Raw genomic sequence first — 24,706 nt, forward strand, 5'->3', positions numbered from 1 at the left:
TCATGTGACTTGTTTTGTATGTTTGTTAAACTATATTATCACATAAGCATTGCTGCTATTGGGACAAACAGTGACAGTTGATTCGGGTCATTTGAATGTACATTGTCCTATTTTTTAAAAAAATATATTCTATTGATACTTTACAGAGAGGAAGGGAGAGGGATAGAGAGTCAGAAACATCGATGAGAGAGAAACATTGACCAGCTGCCTCCTGCACACCTCCTACTGGGGATGTGCCCGCAACCAAGGTACATGCCCTTGACCGGAATCGAACCTGGGACCCTTCAGTCCGCAGGCCGACACTCTATCCATTGAGCCAAACCGGTTCGGCCCACTGTCTGTTTTAATTTGTCTGTTTGTTTTGACTCTGTCATATGCTCAAACTTCAGTGGAAGTCATGAGAACCTATTATTTTTGCCTGCTCCCTCCTTTACGTTGGAAATATTCTTTTTTACTCAGAGGGACCTTAACTTCGATGTAAGGGATTGTTTCCGTTGCCAACTGTTTTCTTCCTTGCCAAGTAAGAAGGTTGTTGTGAACTTCTCTGTGATGCCTTCCCCAGGATATTTGCAGATGTGGTTGGGAAAAGTCATTTCACCCCCAACCTTTGCATCTCAGGTGCTGAGGTGCCAGGGGTGACATGGCGATCATGGGGAAGCAGGCCAGCCGGCACCCCCCGGCCTCCGGGGGATACGGGGGTGCCGGCTGGCCTGCACCCATGCTCTCTCTCCCTCTGATCACCATGGCGATCACGGGGAAGCAGGCCAGCCGGCACTCCCCGGCCCCGGGGTGTCCAGGGGTGCCGACTGGCCTGGGCCCGGGCTCTCTCCCTCTCATCCACAATGCGATCACCGGCCATAGGCAGCCCGCACCCCCAGCCTGGCGTTGTTGCCTCACCTGCCGCCAGGCTTTCCAATGGCAATCACCTGCTGGGGGGCGGGAAAAGGCTACCTGCTGGGCCGCCTTTGCCCGCCCCCCAGCTCTTGCCTGCCGCCTGGGTTTCCGATCCCTTTTGCCTCCCATGATTGCGCCTATGTATGCAAATTAACCGCCATCTTGGTTGGCAGTTAATTTGCATATCGTCCTGATTAGCCAATGCGAAGCATGTCGGAGGTAAGGTTAATTACCACGTTTGTCTATTATTAGATAGGACTAGAGGACTGTTGCACGAAGAGATTCGTGCAATAGGCCTTCCTTTCCCCTGGCTACTGGCACCGGTTTGCCTCCGGCACCCAGGATCCAGGCCTTCGCTCTGGCCAGGCTCCAGCTGGAGCCGGCCCCGGAAACGTCAGGCCTTGCTGCTCCGCCAGCCCCAGGGCCATGAGGCCTCACTGCTCCGCTGACCCTGGAAACATCAGGCTTCGCTGCTCTTCCAGCCCCATAGCCGTGAGGCCTCGCTGATCTACCAGCCACGGGCCATCAGGTTTCGCTCCACCGCTTAGAGCCTACGTATGCAAATTAACCACCATCTTTGTTTAGTTAATTTGCACTCTCCTGATTGGCTGGTTAGCATAGCAAAGGTACGGTCAATTTACATGTTTGTCTATTATTAGGTAAGACTAGAGGCCCAGTGCACAAAAATTTGTGTATTCGGGGGGGGGGGGGTCCCTCAGCCTAGCCTGTGCCCTCTCACAGTCTGGGACCCCTCAAGGGGTGACCACCTGCTGGCTTAGGCCTGCTCCCCAGGGGGTTGGGCCTAAGCTGGCAGCCAGATATCACTCTGGCAGCCCAGGAGCCCTCAGGGGATGTCCACTTGCCAACGGGGAGCAGGGCTAAGCTGCAGTCGGATATCCTTAGTGCTTTTGAGGAGCCAAGAGAGGCTCCCACCACCAACACTGTACGGGCAGTCATCAGCCTGACTTGTGGCTGAGCAGAGCTCCCCCAGTGGGAGCACAATGAAAACCAGGGGACAGCTCCCGCATTGAGTGCCTGCCCCCTGGTAGTCAGTGTGTGTCACAGTGACCAGTAATTCCCAGTCATGCTGCTGTTAGGATCAATTTCCATGTTACCCTTTTATTATATAGGATAGAGGCCTGGTGCATGGGTGAGGGACGGCTGGTTTGCCCTGAGGGGGGTCCCAGATCAGGGTGGGGGTCCTGCTGGGGTGCCTGAGCAGCCTGGGTGAGGGGTTGATGGCTATTTGCAGGCTGGCCATAGCCCCTTCAGGGTGGGGGTCCCTGCTGGGGTGCCTGAGCAGCCTGGGTGAGGGGCTGAGGGCCATTTTCAGGCTGGCCACACTCCCTTCAGGGTTTGGGGAGGGGGGGTGGTCCTGCTAGGGTGCATGGCCAGTCTGGATGAGGGGCTTATGGCTATTTGCAGGCTGGCCACGGCCCCCAGCCACCCAAGCTCCCAGTAGAGCTCCCAGTAGCTGGAAGCAGGTATATGGGATTTATTTATCTTTGATAATTGAAACTTTGTTGCCGTGAGCAGAGGCCACAACCGACCAGGGCAGGCGGGAAGCTTGGCTTCCTCCATTGCGTGGCAACCGAGTCTCCTGCTTGCTCCAGCTCCGTGGCTGCCAGCTGCCATCTTGGTTGGGTTAATTTGCATGTAATTGCTCTGATTGGCTGGTGGGCGTGGCTTGCGGCGTAGCGGAGGTTCGGTCAATTTGCATGTTTCTCCTTTATTAGATTAGAATTGTGGCCCGGTGCATGAAATTCATACACATTGAAAAGGAATTAATTAGAGGAAATATTTTAATATTGTTATTTGCCCTTTCTCTATAATAAAAGTGTGAGAGATAAAAGGAAATGAGTACATTGTATATGAAAATAATACATAATTTTATTAATAAATAACAACAAATTCATGATATCAAAACAATATTGATGCAAATAATGACTGATAAAGTGATTAAACTTATTCTAATATCTCCCTGTATACCACATTAAGAGTGAAAACACTTTCAGAGGGCTTGACTAATTTCCCCTGGGATGAAGTATTTACAACTTTAATGTCACACGCTCTTCGAACTTGAGAGTAAGCAACATATAACTGCCCATGTGCGAAAATGGGTTCAGGTAGGAGTATTCTTACTCTGTCTAGAGTTTGTCCTTGTGATTTATTAATAGTCATTGCAAATGCTGGCATCATGGGAAACTGTCGTTGAATTAATTTAAACGGGAGGCCAGTGTCAGATGGGGACAAATCAATTATGGGAATCAGAACAACCTCTCCCTCTGCAGATCCTGTTAATACTTCAGCTTTGATAATGTTCGGTCGTAATCTTTTGATAATAAATCTGGTACCATTACAAAGACCCCATTTACTATTACGATTTCTCAATAGCATGATGATTGCACCCACTTCCAATTTTAATTTAAGACATGGCATTCCTGAAGGAGTAATACTATTAAGAAATTTAATGCGAAAATTTTCCTTTTCAGTATCATCTGTTGAGTCAACGGAATCATCACTCAAATATGTGTGAAACTCTCCATCAAGTATATCCAAAATTTCTTCATTTAATTTTTGAACATGCTCATTTTTTGGACAAAGAATTGCATGTTTAGATATATTTTTAATATTATCTATAGATATACTATTTCCAAAGGTGGCTTCAATAATAGATCCATTACAAATCATTTCATGGGGGATTTCAATAATATCCATTCCTAAATGAAAACTGCTATCAAGTTTGCCATCTCCAAGTTTTACTAACCATTCACTATAAGCAGAATCCTCTGATCTCATATTTGTTTTAAGAGACAACTTTCTACAACATCCCCAATCATCACAGTACTTTGAACTTGAGTGTACTATGGCCGATCGCATAGCATGTAGTACAGTACTGCGGCATTGTCGAAAATCCCCTCTGAGAAGGAGAATTTCCAAAACAAATGCAACATTCAAATTCATAATTTCTCTTAGTAATCTGTCTATGGCGATTATAGCATGACTGGATGCCAAGGTGCATTCATCAATAATAAGTTGGGCCTTTTTAATGGTTTTAGCAGCTTCATTCTTTATATCAAGTCTAGAAATTAAAGCTTCATTTAATGGAATGGGTAATTTCTATGTGGAATGAAAGGTTCTTCCACCAAGAAGTAAATTTGCAGCAATTCCTGTAGATGTTGTGGGCAAAACAGTACCACCACAACCTCTAATATAATGTGTTTTTATACAGATATGTTTTTTCACTACCACCTGGACCATCCAAGAAAAAGCATTTGGGGTGTACAGTTTGCTCTTTGATGGCTGAAGTTATAGTCTGAAAGGCTGCCAACTGTTCATCATTCAGAGAATTTATCAAAACCTCTGCCTGTTGTTGCTCATACAATTCATCACATGTATTTGCATTCATTAATAAAGGATAGTCCGGAAGTTTGAAATGTGAACATTTCATTCCATGCAATGTGAATACCTCCTGAATTTCGTTAAGGGCATGCATTTCACAGTTCACACAGGCACCTTATCTTCAGTGTAATTTCCAACAGAAATCTTCAATAAAATGAGATTTATTCTCATCCTATAATTTGTCTGAGCAGAAGGACATCCAAACACACATATGCATGCAAAAAGTTGCCGTAGTTGTTTGGGCATATTAAGGATGATTGCATCGTCAGTCGTATCTTTCCAGATACTGTTGTCAAGTAATAATCCTCGGTGTTTAGCAGCTTCATGAAATGTATAAGTTAAACCTCCTACAGTTCGCAGATCCTCAAAACTTATCGCAACTTTTACATGCAGAAGCAAAAGTCTAAGGTATTATCGTTCTGGTTCTCTAAAGCTCACAGTGAACAGTCTACCTAATACTTTATTCCCACCATTTCGGTGTTTTGTCCACAAAGAATTATTAAACACATAATGCTGTGGAATCTCCCAAAATCATAATTATGTGCTTCAGAGTCTTCTCTATTCAATAAGAACCAAGCCATCAAAGTCGACTTATGCCTTTTAGCCCTATCCAAAACTTCAGCAAAATCATCGGCATGAAAATACAAATTCTGATCATTTGGCAAATGAATAACTAATCTTGTGATTGCATGAGATTGGTCATGCATTTGCATTCTAAAAAGTCTACAAATAGCCTCAGGAGAGCTCACATACCTGGAATCAATGAAGTCCTGTACTTCGTCATGATTGATAATATTTTTCTCAGAAATTTGAATATTTGCACAAGCATGCCCTTTATAGATGTATTTAAATAGATATTTGACACTTCTAATTGATGCACACACTTCAACATTTATATGACAGTTATATTTGAGGCACAAATACAGGTTATAAGGGACAATCCAAGTATTATCGACAATTTTACTTCCAATAGAAATGGTACTACCAGATCTTCGTTTGTATTTGGGATATCCATCAATATTTCCAATGGTTGCATTTTGAAATTCTTTTGGATATCCCTTTGAACATTTTCCATACATGGACTATTTGGATTTTGTATTCCACATGGTCCATGTACCATATTTGATTTTACAACTTGAAAAAGTCGAGGACACTGGTCCTCATCTGGAATTTCTGCCTTAACTATATGGTCAATGTCATCTTCTGAATGTAATTTGGACTCACTAACTAATATCAATAATATGTGAGCGTGAGGCAGTCCGAATTTCTGAAATTCAATGACATGAATCTTAGCTATTACTTTGCCAAATAAATGGAATTTACATATATCATTTAAAAGAGCGCTCAGCTTAATATTAAAAACTCTGGCTACCAAGTCAGGTCCGTTTTCAACTTTTTACCAGCATTGTAAATTGTTTGTGATATCTGCCCATTTGGGGTTGCATGTCATGGTTGTAAATAAATTGGGCTTGCCATACTTCGTTACAATTGCCATAGCATCCTGATATCGCTGCTGCATATTTCTGGGACTACGCTCAAAAGATGATGGAAGTATTATCATTTTACCAATCGGCACATTTTCATTTTCAGATCTAGATTTGAGATAATCCATCAAACCACTATATTTTTCAACTCTCAACTTAGATTGGTTTGCTTTGATGAAATTTATCTGATTGGCCTCCATTTTTGAATACGAATCCACAATAAACTGTTAATTTTCCTGCGTTTAAAATAGGATTGAATGTGTCCCTCACAGAGAGATGAAATCATAATACTGCCTTTGACTCGTGTCCTTACATTTCGCCTAGTATTATTGTCGATTACACTGTTGTCTCTAAGTATTAATGCAATATCTGTTCCCCAGCCTTTTTCACCATGAGGAAAAAGAATAGAATATGTCATTGCATCTAATGTAGGAAACAGGATACTGATTTGTTTCATTTTAGTGGCACTTGGATTATTGGGATCTGGTTTACAATGAATGAGCAAGTCCATTTCAAAAGGAGGTTCTCCATCTTTGTTTCTGAATATGACAGCAACCTCGGTTACACGAGGAGAATTATATCTACCTGGGTCACTGTTACGATCGTATTTAATTGCCATTGTTACTGCTATGGGAGCAATACCTTTTGCTGCTGCTTCAGATTGGGATTCCTATTCTACCTCATGTAGCATCTTGTAAGATTTTGTTAATTCATTTATTTCATGCACGAGGTTGTTGATGTTGATCATGAGTCTTTCTAAGCAGCCCTGATTTTCTGGCATTGCTAATTTTTTACTTGTAGCTTCAGCTGTATCCAAAATATAGAGTTGAGCAAACTTCTGAGAAACACCATCCAAAGGATGTGAAGTTCCAGTACGGTGATAAATGTGTCCGTGTATTCTAAAATAGTATGGCCCATACCCTAATAGCAATGCAATATTTGCACCCATGGAAGCAAACGCAAAAGAACTATTTATGGATCGAATATTTTTCATGAAATTTTTATGGTCAGAATCCTCGTTTGTCATTAATCTTTTTAAATATGCCGGGTAATCTGGAAAATGAATATCATTTGGACAGACTTTCCCTTTGCTACAACATCGAGTAAATTTCCCATCGGATGGTTTTTCAAAAGAGAAATTTAGGGATAGGCAAAATTCACATTGAACAGTCATTCCACCACAACTGTGTTCGAGAATTGCATCCTCATGTACTCCATGTTTGCTGAGAAGGCAGTTCCTACCAGTATTGGTAGTACTTGTTGATGACTGTTCTCTAGACTGTCATCGCCACCGCCTTCTTTCAACCTGAAAGGCACGTGGGTCTTCAGACATTTTCTGCCGATGACATCGGTGTTTTTCAGCTTCACAGTGACGTTTTTCCAGTAGCTGGTCTTCAGGTATATTCTGTCGCAGGCGCCGCCTTCTTTCAAGATCAGACACACGTTGCTCTTCAGACATTTTCTATCGATAACACAGGCATCTTTCGGCTGCAGAGCTACCTTGTATCAACAGTTCTTCTTTGGACATAGTCCCACCTCTCTACTATCACGGTCTGAGACGCAGGTGAATGAGAGTCCTGGCTGTCAGGCCGCTGAGAGCTGTGTGACCAATGGCTGATTCTGGCTAATTCTGTGGGGGTGGGACTTCCTCCTCCCTGCTCTCAGTTTTCACAGCTGTGATGAGGAAGCTGGATGACAGAGGGAGCCACGCCCTCCAAGCCACCAGTTTTCTCGCTCTACTGGACCCCGTGGTGGCATCTGGCGCTGCCTGCCCCGTCTCGCCCGTCCCCGATCTGGAGTCCGAACCCCGCAGGCAGTGTCTGGCACTACCCGCCCTACCTCCCCGGGTGGCATCTGGCGCTGCCCACCCAACTCCACCTTTCCCCGGTCTGGGACCCGGACCCCGTGGGTGGCTTCTGGCGCTTCCCACCCACCTCCCCAGGTCCGGATCTGGGGCCCGGACCACAGGGGTGGTGTCTGGTGCTGCCTGCCCCGCCTCTCCCGCGTTCCCAATCAGGGGCCCAGAACGCCCCAGGCAGCGTCTGGCACTGCCTGCCCATTTCCCCCGTCCTCGATCTGGGGCCCGAACCCCGAGGGTGGCTTCTGGCGCTGCCCAGCCTGTCTCCCCGGGGCCCATTCTGGGGTGCAGACCTACTGGCAGCGTCTGACGCTGCCCACCTCACCTGGGTATGCAAATTTAACCGCCATCTTTGTTGGGTTAATCTGCATAGTAACTCTGGCTGGTGGGTATAGTAAAGGTACGGTCAATTAGCATCTTTCTCTTTTATTAGTGTAGATAAATGACTTAGTATTTGCACGTAACCTATGCACATCCTCCCATATACTTTAAATCATGTCTAGATTACTTATGATAATATAATGTAAATGTTATATAAATAATTGCTATACTATATTGTTTAGGGAATAATAATAAGAAAAAAGTCTCTACATGTTCAGCAACTGTCATAGCTCTAACTACATAGTACATGTCAGCAACAAGGTAGCTTTTCCCCCCAATATTTTTGATCTGGAGTTGGTTGAACCCATGGATGCAGGACCCACAGACAAGGGCCAACTGTAGTTTTGGACAATGTGAAAATCTGTATCATATTGAGAGACTACTGGATGATGTGTGTGGAATTAGCATAAGCATATTAAAAACTAAACAAGCTTTTAAAAGGCAATTATTAACTCTAGAAAAATAACATTATTCCATGAAAAAACAATCATAGTATAATGCCTTAGCAGAAACTAAAAACAGCTAATTACATCAGGAGTGGCAGGGAAAAGGGATGGTAAGAAAGCTACATCTTATTCATCCCAAGAGGAAGGTACTAATCACCAAAATACACAAACCAAGAAACAAGAGAACATAGGTTATAATTTCAAAATGTGCTATGAGAAAAGTACATTTCTTAAGAAACAGACAAAAGAATTAAAAGCACCAGCCCATCGCGCCAAATTTGATAAATTTGACTTTTTTTAAAAAAAGGTTTTCATTTATTTTAGAGAGAGGAATGGAGAGGGAGAGAGAGAAACATTGATGAGAAAGAAACATTGATCAGCTATCTTCTGCATGCCCCTACTGGGGTTCAACCCACAAACCAGGCATGTGCCCTGACCGGGAATCAAACCAGTAACCTCCTGGAACATGGAACAATGCTCAACCAACAGAGCCCAACCTGGCAGGGCAATAAATTTCTATGTTGCTCCCTAAAGGAGAACCACTGCCATTCAAATTCTCCTTTACCTGTAGCCTAATTTTCCTTAGAACCCGGGGTTGTGTTTAACAATTTAATACAGGGAAGTGAGCATTACTCAGAAAGGTAAACTGAGAAAACTACTTTGCCAAACTCCAAACCATGAAAATCTCTGCAGAGGCAAATAAACCTCTGACTAGTTGTAATCAAGGTCTCCCAAGAGCCCTCTTGGGGCAGCTGTTCATACTTACAGTGCCAATTGGACTCTCAAATATCCCAATCTTGCCATCCTCCAACACCTGGTACAGCACTGTCATGAAGTCTATCTGGATGGAATAGGGTGTGAAGGGAAAAGGGAAATGGATGCCACCGATCTCCTGGTTTTTATCAGCCATGATCCTAAGGGGAGAAAAATATCTGGTAGTTCTCTGATGAGCCAGGAAGAACCGGCTTGAAATCTAGAACAGTTCTTAAGAGCAGTCTCAATACTGATTACGGATTTTCTCCTTAGGCTCTACATTATTTGGCAAGAAGAAATTATGTTCTCTCCATCATGTGCATATCCCCATGAAGACACACCAAATCATGCAATCTACCCAGCGACATTTATCACAAAGGGCTCTAGAAGAATGCAGAATACGAAAGCCCTTATACAGAAACTCCCTCCATTTCACCTGAGGTACTTTTGCTGCCTGGATAGCCTTCTAATGCCTCCTCAAGAGGCTTGGAGATTTCCTCTCAAAGACCTGTGCCCTGGGATCAAAGATGTTGCCTGTATTCACTTCTGCAGCAGTTTTCCCTCACTTCTGCACAGGGCAGTATGTGCATGACAAATGCTGCTTTATCCTGATGGGAGACCTGTCAATAGAATCATGACACACAGGCAGAGAATTACAAGTACAATTACAGTTTTTCTGACATGGCACAGGTTAATGTACATAACCTTATTTTATAGACACCTTTAGTTTGCTGCTTCGTTCATCCTACCTTCCATTTCCGTACAAACCAGAGCTGCTTCCAAAAAAAGTTTTGGCCTCAAGAATCAGAGCCTTCTGTCTGGCTCCTGCCCTTTTAAAACAGATCACTTACAGACATCTAAGGCATCCAGCCTGATCGTATCAGCTCTTCACTTTCTGTCCCTCCCCAGGGAATGAGGAATCCTCAAGGACAGCTCAGCTCCTCAGGGAAGTCTCTCCCTTCAGTTGGCCCCCCTACAGTGGTCAATCACCCTCCCTCCAAATACGTGTGCATGCACACACGCAGGCCGCTCTACAGAAAGTCACTCTTTCCTGTCATTACCCTGCATTTAGTTTCTTCATAGTTCTTAGCACTCAACTCAATTCATTGAGTCCTCCCCACTACAGTATAAGCTGCATAAAAGAAAGAACTTTGTCTGTCTTGTTCTTCCCTGCCCCTAGCACTCAGCATGCCAGGTGCTCTGACAATTAGCAGGGATTCAATAAAAATTTGATGAATATACAGCAAGCTTCACATGGGGGCTGTAGGTGGAGGTTTCTGTTACAGAAACCTCTTCAGAGGTGTCAGTGGAGGATGTCCCATAACTTAAATATCTAGTGCAAGGCCAGTTCTTTAGTCGTTACAAACTGTTTTCATATAACCTCACAACCATGTAGTCAGTATTATTGCTAGCTCTATTTTATAGATGAAGAAACTGACAGAAAGATTAAATGACTTGCCCACTTGGTGTGGCTCAGTGGTTGGGTATTGATCTATGACACTAGGAGTCACGATTCAAATCACGATCAGGGCACATGTCTGGGTTGCAGGTTCATCCACAGTAGGAGGTGTGCAGAAGGCAGCGATCAATGATTTTCTCTCCCTTTCCCTTCCTCTCTGAAATCAATAAAAAATTTGTTTTTAAAACAAAAGGTTAAGTGACATGCCGATAGTCACATAGCAATTGCCTGAATCCAAGATTTGTACGCACATCTGCCAGACCTTCAAGCTCCTAAGCTTTGTATTTCCTCATTCTTCTCTCACCAGGGTAAGGTGAAAATAGACTTGTTTACCAAACTTAGGAATGACAACAGGAAACAATACAGAAAACAAGTAATTATTGCCCTAGCTGGTTTGGCTCAGTGGATAGAGCGCCAGCGTGTGGACTAAAGGGTCCCAGGTTTGATTCCAGTCAAGGGCACATACCTCAGTTGCAGGCTCTTCCCCGGCCCAGGCCCTGGTTGGGGCATGTGCAGGAGGCAACCCATCGATATGTTTCTCTGACATCGATATTTCCCTGTCTTTCCCTCTCTCTTCCACTTTCTCTAAAAATCAATGGAAAAATATCCTCGGGGGAGGATTAAAAGAAAAGAAAAAGTAATTATTATTTCACTCCCTGTGGATGGTAATTATGGATCTCATTATTCCAGAAACAGCGCAAGCTAAGTCAGAAGTTAAAGAAGGGTTTAGATAAATCCACAAATAGTAGATACACTATTTGTGCTTTAAGAATGCTTGGTGTAGCTTTTTCTGACCTCTTCAGATTGGCTGCCTGAAGGACAACCATGACCTTCCACACAAGTTCTCCCTAGAATTCCCCACCAGTGCTAAGGCACAAACCTCATGCTCATTAAATGAGGTAATAAGACGTTATGTGAAAGTGTAAGTTTTGAAAGTGTTCATTTTCTTCAGTCTTCAATTATCACTTGTTATTTACTTGGGTATAAATTATTGCTACTGACTGAACTGTGTCCCACCCTCCCTCAAATTCATGTGTTAAAGCCCTAACCCCCAACATGAGACTCTATTTTATTTGGAGGGAGGGCTTTTAGGAGGCAATTAACAGAAAATGAAAAGGGTAATTAAGATTAAATTAAGGTATAACAGTGGGTCCTAATCCTTATTAAGATAGGTGGCCCTATAGGAGTAAGAGAGCTCTCTCCTTACCAGCCATGTGAGGACAAGTACTAGTAAGAAAGGGACCGACCTTCTGCAAGACAGGAAAAGGGTCCTGGACAGGGAACAGACTAGGCTGGAACCTTAATCTTCGACTTCCCAATTTCTAGAACTGTAAGGAAAAGGAAAAGAAAAAAGAAAAGAACTCTGGCCCTGGTTAGAGCATCAGCTTGCAGATCCAAGGGTCCTGGTCAAGGGTACCTGGGGTGCAAGTTCCCCAGTCCTGGTACAGGCGGGAGGCAACCAATCTATGTTTCTCTCCCACGATGTTTCTCTCTCCACCCCGCCCCCCACTTCCTTTCCACTCTCTCTAGAAATCAATGGGGAAATATCCTCAGGTGAGAATTAAAATACAACAAAAACAAACAAACAAAATTGTTGTTTAAGCCACCCAATGTATGGCGTTTTGTTATGGCAGCCAGAGAAGACAGAAACAATTTAAAAGCACAATCCCAATTTTAAGCCCCTAAAATGCTTTAACTTCACACACCTGGGAGACAACACAGCCACAAAAGAAAACCTTTTCTGCACCTACAGTTAATCCAGGCACAGCACCAGCGAGGCTGCAATGCTCCCACAGCAGGAGACATGGCCCGGCCTCCCACCTCCATCCTCAGAGCTCTCACATCCTGTAGGAAAAACCTGCTACTTGGTGTTTTTTCCACTTTTCATTGCACATCCTCCAACAATCTGGTCAATTCCATTCAACCGAACCCTCTTGACTGGACCCCACTCCACCTTGCTTTTCTGAAGGGCAGAGCCATTAACAGTATGGGCTCTGAGGCAGGTTTCTAAATTTGGGACCCCAGCTGTATTCTTGCCTAAGTTAATAGCCCTAACCCTCAGTTTCCCCGCGTGTAAAGGAGAGACAGATAAAACTGCATATCCATAAGGTTACAGTGCCCACTAAATAAGTAACTTATAAAAAGCGGTTGCACAGATGGGTTACTGAAGTCCCTGGTGCGTGTTAGTTATTATTACTCCAAAGCACCACTTCAGTTCAACTGCAGATCCCGCCCTCACTCACCTCCCATTCGCCCTTGCACAGGTTTCTCGCCTATCAATCACACGTTAGCTCCGCCCCTCCAAGTCGCGAAGGTTTTTCCTGCTCCCGGCGCCCCCCGCCCCTCCGCAAACAGCCACTGGTTAGCACTTACACCGGAGGACGTCCTTTCTCATGTAGGTTCTCCTGTCCTTAGCTTTGTTACCACGCGACACCGTGACCACTCTCTTCCCGGGCAAGACAGCTTCGCTTCAGGCCAGGCGGCTGAGGTATGAGAGATAAGGTCGCGGAGCTTAAAAGCGCGGCTACACCCAGTCCCCAGAGGAGCGTGCGGCGGAGCCACGCCCCGCGCCACTGCGCGTGCTCACTTGGGGACGTGGGCGTGGTCTCTTTTTGCACCACTGGGCTTGCGCGGCTGGCTCAGGGCGGGACTGTTTCCTGGAGGTAGGGAAGCTGCAGGTGATGGACCCTGGGCCAGCCTTTCTAACCACACACAGCCTTTGGGCTTAATGCCAACCTGCGACCTCCCTCGCGGTCCTTGCCCGGTGCAGGATGTGTGATCCTCCGCCTATTGGCGCAGATGTTCTAACCTCCACAGATGATTGTCTTGAAGAAATGGGCTCATATTTACCAAGCACTGCTGGCAAAAAGGCTAGCAGAGAATTGAGAAACCAGTATTCTGATCCTCCCTCTTGCCAGGCCTTAATATGTGAACGTGTTATTTCTACCTCTGAATGGACAGTACTCGCCTCAACTGGGCTGTACAGGAACTTGGACGTCTTTTTTTTCCAATTTCAGTTGTCATGCAATATGATATTAGTTTCAGGAGTACAACAATACTGACTGGACATTTATGTAACTTACCTAGTGATCACACAATTAAATCTAGTACCCATCTGACACCATACTTACCTATTAAAATGTTATTGACTTTCCTGTATGCTCTACTTTACTTCCTCTTGACTGTTTTTATAACTGGCAATTTTTAAAATATATATTTTTATAGATTTCAGAGAGGAAAGGGGAGGGAGAGAGAGACAAAAACATCAATGATGAGAATCATTGATTGGCTGTCTCCTGCACACCCACTACTGGGGATCACCCACAACCCAGGCATGTGCCCTGACTGGGTATCGAAGCTGGGACTCTGAGTCCAAAAGTGGATGCTCTATCCACTGAGCCAGACCACATAGGCCTATAACTGGCAATTTGTACTTAATTTCTTCACCTTTTCCCTGAACCCCCTTCCATCTGGCAACCAATGATTTGTTCTCTATGTGATTTTGTTTCTGTTTTGCTTGTTCATTTGTTATGTAAATTCCCCATATTAATGAAATCCTTTGTTGTTTGTCTTATTTCACTTAGAATAATACCCTCTCGGCCTATCCCTGTTGTTGCAAGTGGCAAGATTCCATTCCTTTTTATGATTGAGTAATATTCCATTATATATGTACCACATCTTCTTTATTCATTCTTTATCAATCTATGAATGGACACTTAGGCTGCTCCCATCTCTTGGTTCTTGTAATAATGGTGCAATGAACATAGGGCTGCATACATCTTTTCAAATTAGTGTCTTGGATTCCTTTAGATAAATATCCATAAGTTGATTTTTTGGTCATAAAGTAGTTCTATTTTAAATTTTTTGAGGAGCCTCAGTACTGTTTTCTACAGTGGCTGCACCAATTTACAATCTTACCAACTGTGCACAAGGATTCCCTTTTCTACATCATTGCCAACATTTGTCTTTTGATTTAATGATGATAGCCATTCTGACAGGGGTGAGGAGATATCTCATTGTGGTTTTAATTTAATTTAATTTGCTTTCCCAGATGATTCATGATGTTGAGCATCTTTTCATATGTCTAATAGCCATATGTATGTCCTCTTTGGATAAATGTCTAATCAGGTCCATTGCACGTTTTTAAATTGGGTTGTTTGGGGTTTTTTGGTGTTGATGTATCATTGGCAAATATGTTCTCTTGTTCAGTGAGTTGCCTTTTTTTTGTTGATTGTTTTCTTTTCTGTGCAAAAACTTTTCCCTTCCCTGAGGAGATACCCCCCGCCCCCTACACACACAAAATCATTAAGAGCAATGTCAAAGTGTTTACTGCCTATGTTTTCTTCTAGGTGGTTTATGGTTTCAGGTCTTACATTTAAGTCTTTAATCCATTTTTAGTTTATGGTTGGATATGTTATTAGAAAGCAATCCAGCTTCATTCTTTTGCATGCATCTGTCCAGTTTTCCCAACAACATTTATCGAAGAGACTGTCTTCACCACATTGAATATTCTTGACTCCACTGTGTTAGATTAACTGAGGTGTGGGTTTATTTCTGTGCTCTCTATTATGTTGCATTGATCTATGTGACCTTTTATGCCATAGCATGCTGTTTTGATTACTGTAGCTTTGTAGTATAGTTTGATATCAGGCAACTTAATACCTCATTTTTGTTTTTCTTTTAGGATTGTTTTGGCTCCAAAGGATCTTTTGTGATTCCATTTAAATTTTAGGCGTACTTGTTCTAATTTTGTGAAGAATGTCAACGGTATTTTGATAGGGATTGCATTGAATCTGTAGAATGCTTTGGGTAGTATGGGCATTTTAGTGATGTTAATTCTTCCTATTTGTGAGCGTGCTATACCCTTCCATTTCCTTGTATCTTCTTCAGTGCATTTCTTCAATATCTTACATAGTTTTCTGAGTGCAGGTCTTTTACATCCTTGGTTAAATTTATTTCTAGGTATTTTATTTTTATTTTTTATGCAATTGTAAATGGGATTCTCTTCTTAATTTCTCTTTCTGATAGTTTGTTATCTATCTATTTATTTATAAAAGACTAATATGCAAAGTGTCCCCTCAGGAATTCAACCAGGAGACCAGGAGTTCAGTCACTCACTATGACATGCACTGACCACCAGGGGGTGGCACAGAACATGGCAGGCAACCAGTGTCAGGGCACTGAGGGAGCAAGAGAAAGCAGGAGACAGGGACCCAAATAGTGGCAGTGAGCAGGCAGTGAGGAAAGGAGGAGGCAGGAAGGCAGGGAGATGAGAAACCTGATAGGCCCTGATCACTGGCCAGGCCTAGGGACCCTATCCGTGCATGAATTTCATGCACTGGGCCTCTACTTGCTGTATAAAATTGCAACACATTCCTGCATTTCTTTTTTCTTTTTCTTTTTTTGTATCTTGCAACTTCACTGAATTCATTTATTAGTTCTAATAGTTTTTTAGTATATTCCTTAGAGTTTTGTATATATAGTATTAAGTCACTTGCAGATAATGACAGTTTTACTTCTTCCTTTCAAATTTGGATGCCTTCTATTTCATTTTCTTGTGTGATTGCTGTGGCTAGGACTTCCAAGTTTGTGTTGCATAAAAGTGGTGAAAGTGGACATCCTTCTCTTGTTCATGATCTTAAAGAAAAAGCTTTTAGCCGTAGTCAGTTTGGTTCAGTGGATAGAGTGTCAGCCCGAGGACTGAAGGGTCCGGGATTCAATTCCAGCCAAGGCACATGCCTGGGTTGCGGCCTTGATCCCCAGTGTGGGGTGTGCAGGAGGCAGCGGTCAATGATTCTCAACATTGATGTTTCTATCTCTCTTTCCCTCTCCCTTTCACTCTAAAATCAATAAAAATATATTTTTTAATTTTTTTAGATATTTCAAAATTTTACAAGAAAATAAAAAGCTTTTATCTCTTCACCATTGAGTATGATGTTAGCTGTGGGTTTGTCATATATGGCCTTTATTACATTGACATATGTTCCCTATATACCCATTTTGCTGAGATTTTTTTTAATCACAAATGGATGTTGGATTTTCTCAAATGATTTTTTTGCATCTATTGATATGATCATGTGATTTTTATATATCATTTTTGTTTATGTGGTTCAGAGAGGAAGGGAGAGGGAAATAGAAACATCAATGATGAAAGAGAGTCATTGATTGGCTGCCTCCTGCATGCCCTCAACTGAGGATTGAGCCTGCAACCTGGGCATGTGCCCCTTGACCAGAATCAAACCTGGGACCCTTCAGTCCACAGGCCAACGCTCTAGCCACTGAGCCAAACCAGCTAGGGCTTTTTGTTTTTTGTTAATCCTCACCCGAGGATATTTTGCCATTGATTTTTAGGAATAGTGGAAGAGAGAGGGAAAGACAGAGAGGAACATAGATGTGAGTGAAACACATCGATTGGTTGCCTCCTGTATGAGCCCTGATCAGGGCCCAGGCCGGGGAGGAGGCTGCAATCAAGGTATGTGTCTGTGACCAGAATCTAACCTGGGACCCTTCAGTCCATGGGCTGATGCTCTATCCACTGAGCCAAATCGGGAAGGGCTCCAAACTCATTTAATAAGTCTATCATAATTCTGGTAACAAAATCCTGACAAAGATGTTATAGGCAACATGAATGAATGTCTATGTTGAAAAAAATAAAATAAAGCCACTGTTTCCTTTTTGATTTTCTGACTGATTGATCTATCCATTGATGTCAATGGGGTGTTAAAGTCCCCTCCTAGTACTGTATTACTGTCAATATCTTTCTTAATGTCTGTCAATATTTGCTTTATGTATTCAGGAACTCCCACATTGGGTATAGACAGTTACAAGAATTTTGTCCTCTTGTTGGATTGATCCCTTTATCATTATGAAGTGCCTTAGTCACTTGTTACAACCCTTGGTTTAAAGTCTATTTTGTCTGACGTAAGTATTGCTACCATATTTTTATTTCATTTCTTTTCCACTTTTATGAAATAGCTTTTTCCCCCACCCCTTTATCTTTAGTCTGTGTGTTTCTTTCAATCTAAAGTGGGTCTCCTATAGCCCACATACTATGGGTCTTTTTTATCCATCCAGCCTCCCTATCTCTTTGATTGGAACATTTAGTCCATTTAGATTTAGAGTATTTATTGATAGGTACGTAGTTATTGCCATTTTATTCATTGGTTTCTAATTGTGTTTGTTGTTCTTCCCAGTTTGTTTTTATTCCCTTGCTTTCTCTCTTGCATGTTGTTGACTTTCAATAGTGTCATACTTAGATTTCTTTATTTTTTTTTATATCTCTTGTCAATTTTTTGTTTGTGGTTAGTATGTGCTATACCAGTGGTCGTCAAACCGCGGATCGCGAGCCACATGCGGCTCTTTGGCCCCTTGAGTGTGGCTCTTCCACAAAATACCACGTGAGGGCGCGCATGTACAGTGCGATAGAAACTCTGTGGTCTATGGGCAGAAGTTGGTTTTCAGCCTGGGCAAGTCTATTTTGAAAAAGTGCCATTAGAAGTGAGGGGTGTCAGTCTGTCAGGCTACGGGAGACTAGGCACAGGCGGGCCACGGGATACACAGCGATGGGGAGGCGCGCGATTCATGCAGGAGTTGAGTGAGCCAGTCAGTCAGCAGTCTCATTTTGCAGTGGTTAGTGCTAGTCCCGTCCGCAAATCGCGCGTGGGTGACAAAAGATAGAGGAAACAAGTATACAAGACGAGTGTGGATGGGAGAGTTGGAAGGGGTCGACCTCAGCGGATGTACCTCAATCAGATTGAGGACGTTTTTAGCAAAGGCCAGTTTAGGAGTACCCTAATTAAGTTAATAACAATGTACCTACCTGTATAGTTTAAGTTTAAAAAATGTGGCTCTCCAAAGAAATTTCAATCATTGTACTGTTGATATTTGGCTCTGATGACTAATGAGCTTGCCGACCACTGTGCTATACCAAGCTATGTTTATAGTAGTCTATTTTAAGTTGATAGTCACTTAAGTTCAAACACATTCTAGAATCACTAAAATTTTTACTCATCCTCTCTACATTTATGTTTTTATCATTACTTTTAGTTCTTGTGTGTCTCTTAATTTATTGTTGTAATTATACATGATCTTCCTACATACCTTTTAACCTTTGTACTAGCTGTATAGTTGGTTGATCCACTGCTTTTACTGTTTGCCTTTATCAGCTTTGTCTTTCCTGTATTTTCTTTTTTTTAAATTTTTATTTTATCCTCAGCTGAGGACATGTTTTGGTTGTTTTGTTTTTGGAGTGTTTTCGTTTTTTTGTTTTTTTTAGAGTGAGAAGGAGAGAGAGAAACATCAATTGGTTGCCTCCTGAACAGACCTGGAATTGAACTCATAACCTAGGTACTAGTATGTGCCCTGACTGGGAATCAAATCCATGACCTTTTGGTGTATATGGGACATTGCTCTAACCAACTGAGTCATACCAGCCAGGGCTTCCCTATATTTTCTTATTCATATTTTTGATCTTTTCTCTTCTCCTTAAAGAAGTCCAGTTAGCCCAGCCAGTGTGGCTATAGAAGAAATGGGCTCAGGAAAAAAAATAGGCAATAGACAGGTTCAATTAAGGGAAAGATTCTTTTGTCAGGGATGATTCTAGCCTAAGACATGACTACCTGTCAAGAACTGCTTTTGCTTAGAGTTTTAATTTCAGACCATCCTATGTGGTTACTTCAGGTCTCTGAGTTTTTAAGGCCTCCCTGAGCTTGTCAGGTTTAGATGTGGCCCCTTTTCGTACACATAATGTACAAATATGCTTTCTATAACTCACCCGTGAGAGCTATTTACACCTGTTAAGTATTCCTCTTTGCATTTTTTCTAGTAATCACAGAGTTAAATATTGTGTGTCGTTTAAATTCTTCGTTGGCCAGCATTGTTTCTTTTCCTGTTCTCATTACTTCTTGCTAATTTTAAGTATTTGTGCCAGTAAGAGTCACACTGCTTGGATTCAGATCCCTCCTCTACTAGTAACCAGTTGGGTGGCCTTGGAGTGTTGTTTAAACCCTCTGGGCCTCAGTTTCCTTAGTTATAAAATGGAGATAATGACAGGACCTATCCTGGAGATCTCCCTCCTGGGAGCACACCTGTGCCTTTCCCCTTCCATTTCCCTCCTCTCTCTTCTTCCCCCCAGGCTGGTCCTCCTTGCCTCTCTCTTTCTCCTAAGTTTAAAGTGCCCTTTTCTTTTGCCTCCATAACTTGTTTCTGGAGCCCATTTTTCTATTGCTCATTTCTTCTACCTCTGCGACTTTCGAAATAAATTTTCTCTTAGAGCTTGGGGGCGGGAGGGAAGAACCTATCCTATGGGACTTTTGTGGGGTCATTGAAATTCTCTTGGTAACATAAAGGCTTAGCACCTTGCATGCTGCATTGTAAAAGCTAAAAAAGGTTAACTATTACTCATATCAATTGGAGTTAGTTAGTGGACAGAGACAGGGCCCACAGCAGTCTGCCTCAGGCAGGCTAGTTGTATGTTTGTTCTTGACTTGCTGCAGGAAAGATTTCACAACACAAGTCCAGGTATTTCAAGAGTATGTTTATTAACGGTGGGGATAGTGAAACAGGAAGGGCTTAGGATAGAAGCAGCAACAGGAGAGACCTAGGCGGTCTGCTTTGGCCTCTGGAAATGTTATAGGAAAGAAATTAGCTGAGGCAGGGCTACTTTGGCTCAGAGTAAAGGGGCCTTGGAGACAGATTCAGGGGTTAGCCCAGGATGAGATGCTGCTGCCCATTGCTCCCCTGGTTGCAAGTCTCCTGGAGGCCCTTAGAGTTTAGGGGTTGCACACCTGTGGGGAATGAAGAGTGAAGGGAAAGGCACAGGCACACTCCCTGCGAGCTGGGTCCTTGTCTTGAGGGTTTTAAAGGCTGGGAGTTTAGGGGAGATCTTAGAGAAGGATCTCAATAGAATATTCATCTGCTTTTCCAGGCATATCCTTTCAGGGTCATGGTCTCCACTGATGGGTCAATGCCAGGGAAGGGGGTCATTAGTTAGCTGGTCCTGGCTTGCCCCCCTTGTTTTGCTGCTTTTCTGGCCCTGGAATTGAAATAAAACTGAGGCCTAGATGTTATGTCTAGGGAGGAAAGGTCATGGTATCTAAACCACATGACTAGCTAGCTATAGGAAACGTCATTAACTGAGCATCAGTCCAGAAACTGAATTATCTTAGCAACTCAGAAAGTTTCAGGCTCATGACAGATACATAATCACTAAATTTATATTTGCTAATGGATGTGTATTTATAAAGGAGCCCTTTCCAGTGAGCATAAGCTAATTTTCTCTTTGGGAAGTGGATGTGAATTGGAATTGCTTGGTGTTCATAGACTCAAAACCAGGAAAACATAGGGATTTGAGTGAGACATATTACCTAGGCCTGAGAAAGTCCCATGAAATCTGCCTGTCCTGTAAGAGAAAACACATTTCTAGAGACCAGTTGTTCCCATCCCCCAGACCCCATGTGCCTCTCCCTGGAACAGTACAACGTGTACCCTAATAATACTTGTCTCTCTGAACCTCAGTTTCTTTGATAACTCTCCAGTGTACATCTAATTACACTACTTTTGCTCATTAAGCCACACTATAGTGGGCATGGGACATATTCTCTTTCCTCATTGAATAGTCAATAATTAATCAAACTGAATTTCCAGGCTGCCCCACTTTCACTGACTCCAATTGGTATTCCATGGTGTTTAAAATGGGGGACTAGAATTCAGGAAAGAGGCAGTCTAGATGTATGGATTTGGTCACCCCTAGATAAAAGAACTAAATCTATGGTAAGTGATAAAACTAAACCCATGGTAAGTGATTTCTAAAGAGTGAATAGCTTAAAAAGTGTGTGTGGGGGGGTATATCCCCATGGAAAAGAATAAAGTTGGAACTTACACCATTTATAAAACTTAACTTAAATGGATTTAAACATAACTATAAACTATAAAAGTCTTAGAAGAAAATGGGGGGAAACTTCAAGATATTGGATGGCAATAATTCTTGGATATAACAAACACAAAGGCTGAAAAAATAAAAATCGGTAACTTGAACTAAAACTAAATTAAAACTTCTGCGCATCAAAAGACACAATCAACAGAGTGGAAAGACAGCATATGGAATAGGAGAAAATATTTGCAAATCATATATCCAATAAAAGGCTACTACCTAGAATATATAAAGAACTTGTACAACTCAACAACAACAACAACAAAATCAGATAACCCAATTATAAAATGGGCAAAGTAGTTGAAAAGATAATTCTACAGAGAAGATATACAAATGGCCAGCAAGCACATAAAAAGGTGCTCAACATCACTAATCATCAGGGGAATGGAAATAAAAACCATAATAAGATACCACCTCATGCTCATTAGGATGGTGGAAGGAAGGAAGGAAGGAAGGAAGGAAGGAAGGAAGGAAGGAAGGAAGGAAGGAAGGAAGGAAGGAAGGAAAGGAAAGGAAAGGAAAGGAAGAAAGGAAGGGAGGGAGGGAGGGAGAAAAACAAGGGTTAGCAAGGATGTGGAGAAATTGGAGCTCTTGTGTCTGCTGGTGGGAATGTAAAATGGTGCAGCCACTATGAAAAACAGCATGGCAGTTCCTCAAAAAATTGAGAATAGAATTACCATATGATCCAGCAGTCCCACTTCTGGGAATGTACTCAATAATGTGAAAGCAGAGACTTGAGCAGATTTTTTAATCTCCCTGTCTTTAGACACATTATCCACAACCAGAAGCCCTGTGCACAATAATTTGTGCACTGGCGGGGGAGAGGGGGTGTCCCTCAGCCCGGCCTGTGCCCGCTCACAGTCTGGGACCCCTCAGGAGATAACGACCTGCTGGCTTAGGCCTGCTCCTGGGTGGCAGAGGGCAGGCCCAATCCCTAGGTGCAGCCCCTGGTCGGGCTCAGAGCAGGGCTGATTGGGGAGTTGGGGCACCGCCCCCTGTCACGCACAGAGCAGGGCCCATCAGGGGGTTAGGGAGCTCCGCCCTGTCACGCACAGAGTAGGGCCAATAGGGGAGTTAGGGCACCGCCCCCTGTCACACACAGAGCAAGGCGGATCAGGGGGTTGGGGCGCCGCCACTGTCACACTCAGGGCAGGGCCGATGGGGAGGTTATGGCTCTACCCCATCACACACAGAGCAGGGCCCGTGGGGCGGGGTGTGGGGGGATGGGTTGGGGCACCGCACCCTGTCACCCACAGAGCAGGGCCCATCAGGGGGTTGGGGCACCTTCCCCTGTCACGAACAGAGCAGGGCAGATAGGGAGGTTGTGGCCCCGCCTCCTGTCGCGCACAGAGCTGCAGGGCGATCAGGGGGTTTGGGCGCTGCCCCCTGTCACGCTGATCCGGTGCCAGGAGGCCTTGTGGCTCTGCTGATCCCAGTGCTGGGAGGCATATTACCCTTTTACTATTTAGAATAGAGGCCTGGGGGCTGGCTGGTTTGCCCTGAAGGGTGTCCTGGATCAGGGTGGGTGTCCCCACTGGGGTGCCTGGCCAGCCTGGATGAGGGGATGATGGCTGTTTGCAGCTGGTCACACACCCTTCAGGGTGGGGGTCCCCACTGGGGTGCCTGGCCAGTCTGGGTGAGGGGCTGAGGGCTGCTTTCAGGCTGGCGATTGTTGACTGAAGCTCCCAACCACTCCTTTTTTTTCTCTTTTTAAAATTTTATTCTGAGCCAGCTTTAGCTCTGACTCTAGCTCTGAGGCTTCATATCTGGTTTGTTTGCCGTTCTATAATCGAAACAATGTATAACTTCAGCTCTGAGATCCCTGGAAGGCTGAAAGCTGGTTTCTACATTTGCAACATAGTACATAGTTGCTTAGAGTTGCAACTCAGAGGCCGGCAAGTCAGGCGGGGAACGTTGCAGTCTTCAGTCACTGGAGCAAGCAAGCCTCATGTTCGCTTCCAGCTGCCTGGCTGCCCGCCACCATCTTGGCTGACAGTTAATTTGCATAAGGATATGCTGATTAGCCAATGGGAAGGGTAGCGGTCGTACGCTAATTACCATGTTTCTCTTTTATTAGTGTAGATAACTTCTCTAATGTATTGGTGCCTAGTTCCAATAAGCATAAGCCTGATGCTCGAGTAGGCAGGTTCAGGTCACAGCTCCCGTGTCACTTCTGAGGAGCTGCCTGTGCCAGGGGCTCCTACGCCAGTGGGGGGAGAGGCTGCCAGCCTCTCCCTGTCATGGGGCAGGTGGCGGCTCGGGATTGCGCTGCCGCCCACCCTGCCTGCCCCGCCCCGCACACAGCAGACCTGGATCCCGCGCTGGGGTGGGTGGCGGCTCCGGATTACATGGCCACCTGCCCCACCCACCCCGCCCCGCACATAGCAGGCCAGGATCTCTCACTGGGGCAGCCAGTGGCTGGGGATTGTGCCGCCGTCAGCCCCAGGCGGGGCGGCACAGCGGGATCTGCCTGCAGTATCTGCCTGTGGTATGCAAGTTAGCTACCATCTTTGTCAGTGGTTAATTTGCATATCACACTGCTTAGCCAATGGAGGGTGTAGCGAAGGTATGGTCAATTACCATGTTTGTCTATTATTAGATAGGCTAGCTGAAAGGTGGAGGCAATCCACGTGTACATCAATGGATGGATGAATGAATGAATGAAAATGTATCTGCAAAGAGCGTTACATTTGAAGGAAATTCTGACCCATACTAGAGCGTGAATGAACCTTGAGGACATCATAAGCATTAGTTAAGGTTCTTCAGAGGAACCGAACCAATAGGATATACTATATCCTGAGAGATTTCTTTTAAGTAATTGGCTCACAAAATTATGGAGGCTTGGTGAGTCCAAAATCTGATGGGGTAGATTGGCAGGCTGGAGATTCCAGGAACAGTTGCAGTTCAAGTGCAAAGGCTTTCTGCTGGTAGAATCTCCTCTTGCTCTGGGAAGATCAGTCTTTGTTCTGTTCAGGCCTTCAACCGACTGAATGAGGCCCACTCAAGTTATATAGAACTCATGGCCTGGTGCACCAAATTCGTGCATGGGGGCCGGGGGTTGTCTTCAACTTGGCCTGCACCCTCTCCAATTTGGGGCCC

General features: G+C 43.9%; 1 protein-coding gene across 1 annotated transcript in view; it reads right to left on the bottom strand.

Moving 5' to 3' along the window:
• Positions 1-24,706, bottom strand: part of LOC139006820 (maestro heat-like repeat-containing protein family member 1) — a 229,751-nt gene that overhangs the window by 104,527 nt on the left and 100,518 nt on the right. Inside the window, exons 6-8 of the mRNA XM_070409531.1 lie at positions 10,678-10,834; positions 9,655-9,838; positions 9,232-9,379 (exon numbers count right to left, since the gene is read on the bottom strand). The gene's annotated coding sequence lies outside the window, so the exon portion shown is untranslated. The remainder of the gene's footprint in view (positions 1-9,231; positions 9,380-9,654; positions 9,839-10,677; positions 10,835-24,706) is intronic.

This window comes from Myotis yumanensis, unplaced genomic scaffold, assembly GCF_028538775.1.
Source record: "Myotis yumanensis isolate MYYU_CA2020_CCGP unplaced genomic scaffold, mMyoYum1.0.hap1 SCAF_3, whole genome shotgun sequence".
NCBI lineage: Eukaryota > Metazoa > Chordata > Mammalia > Chiroptera > Vespertilionidae > Myotis > Myotis yumanensis.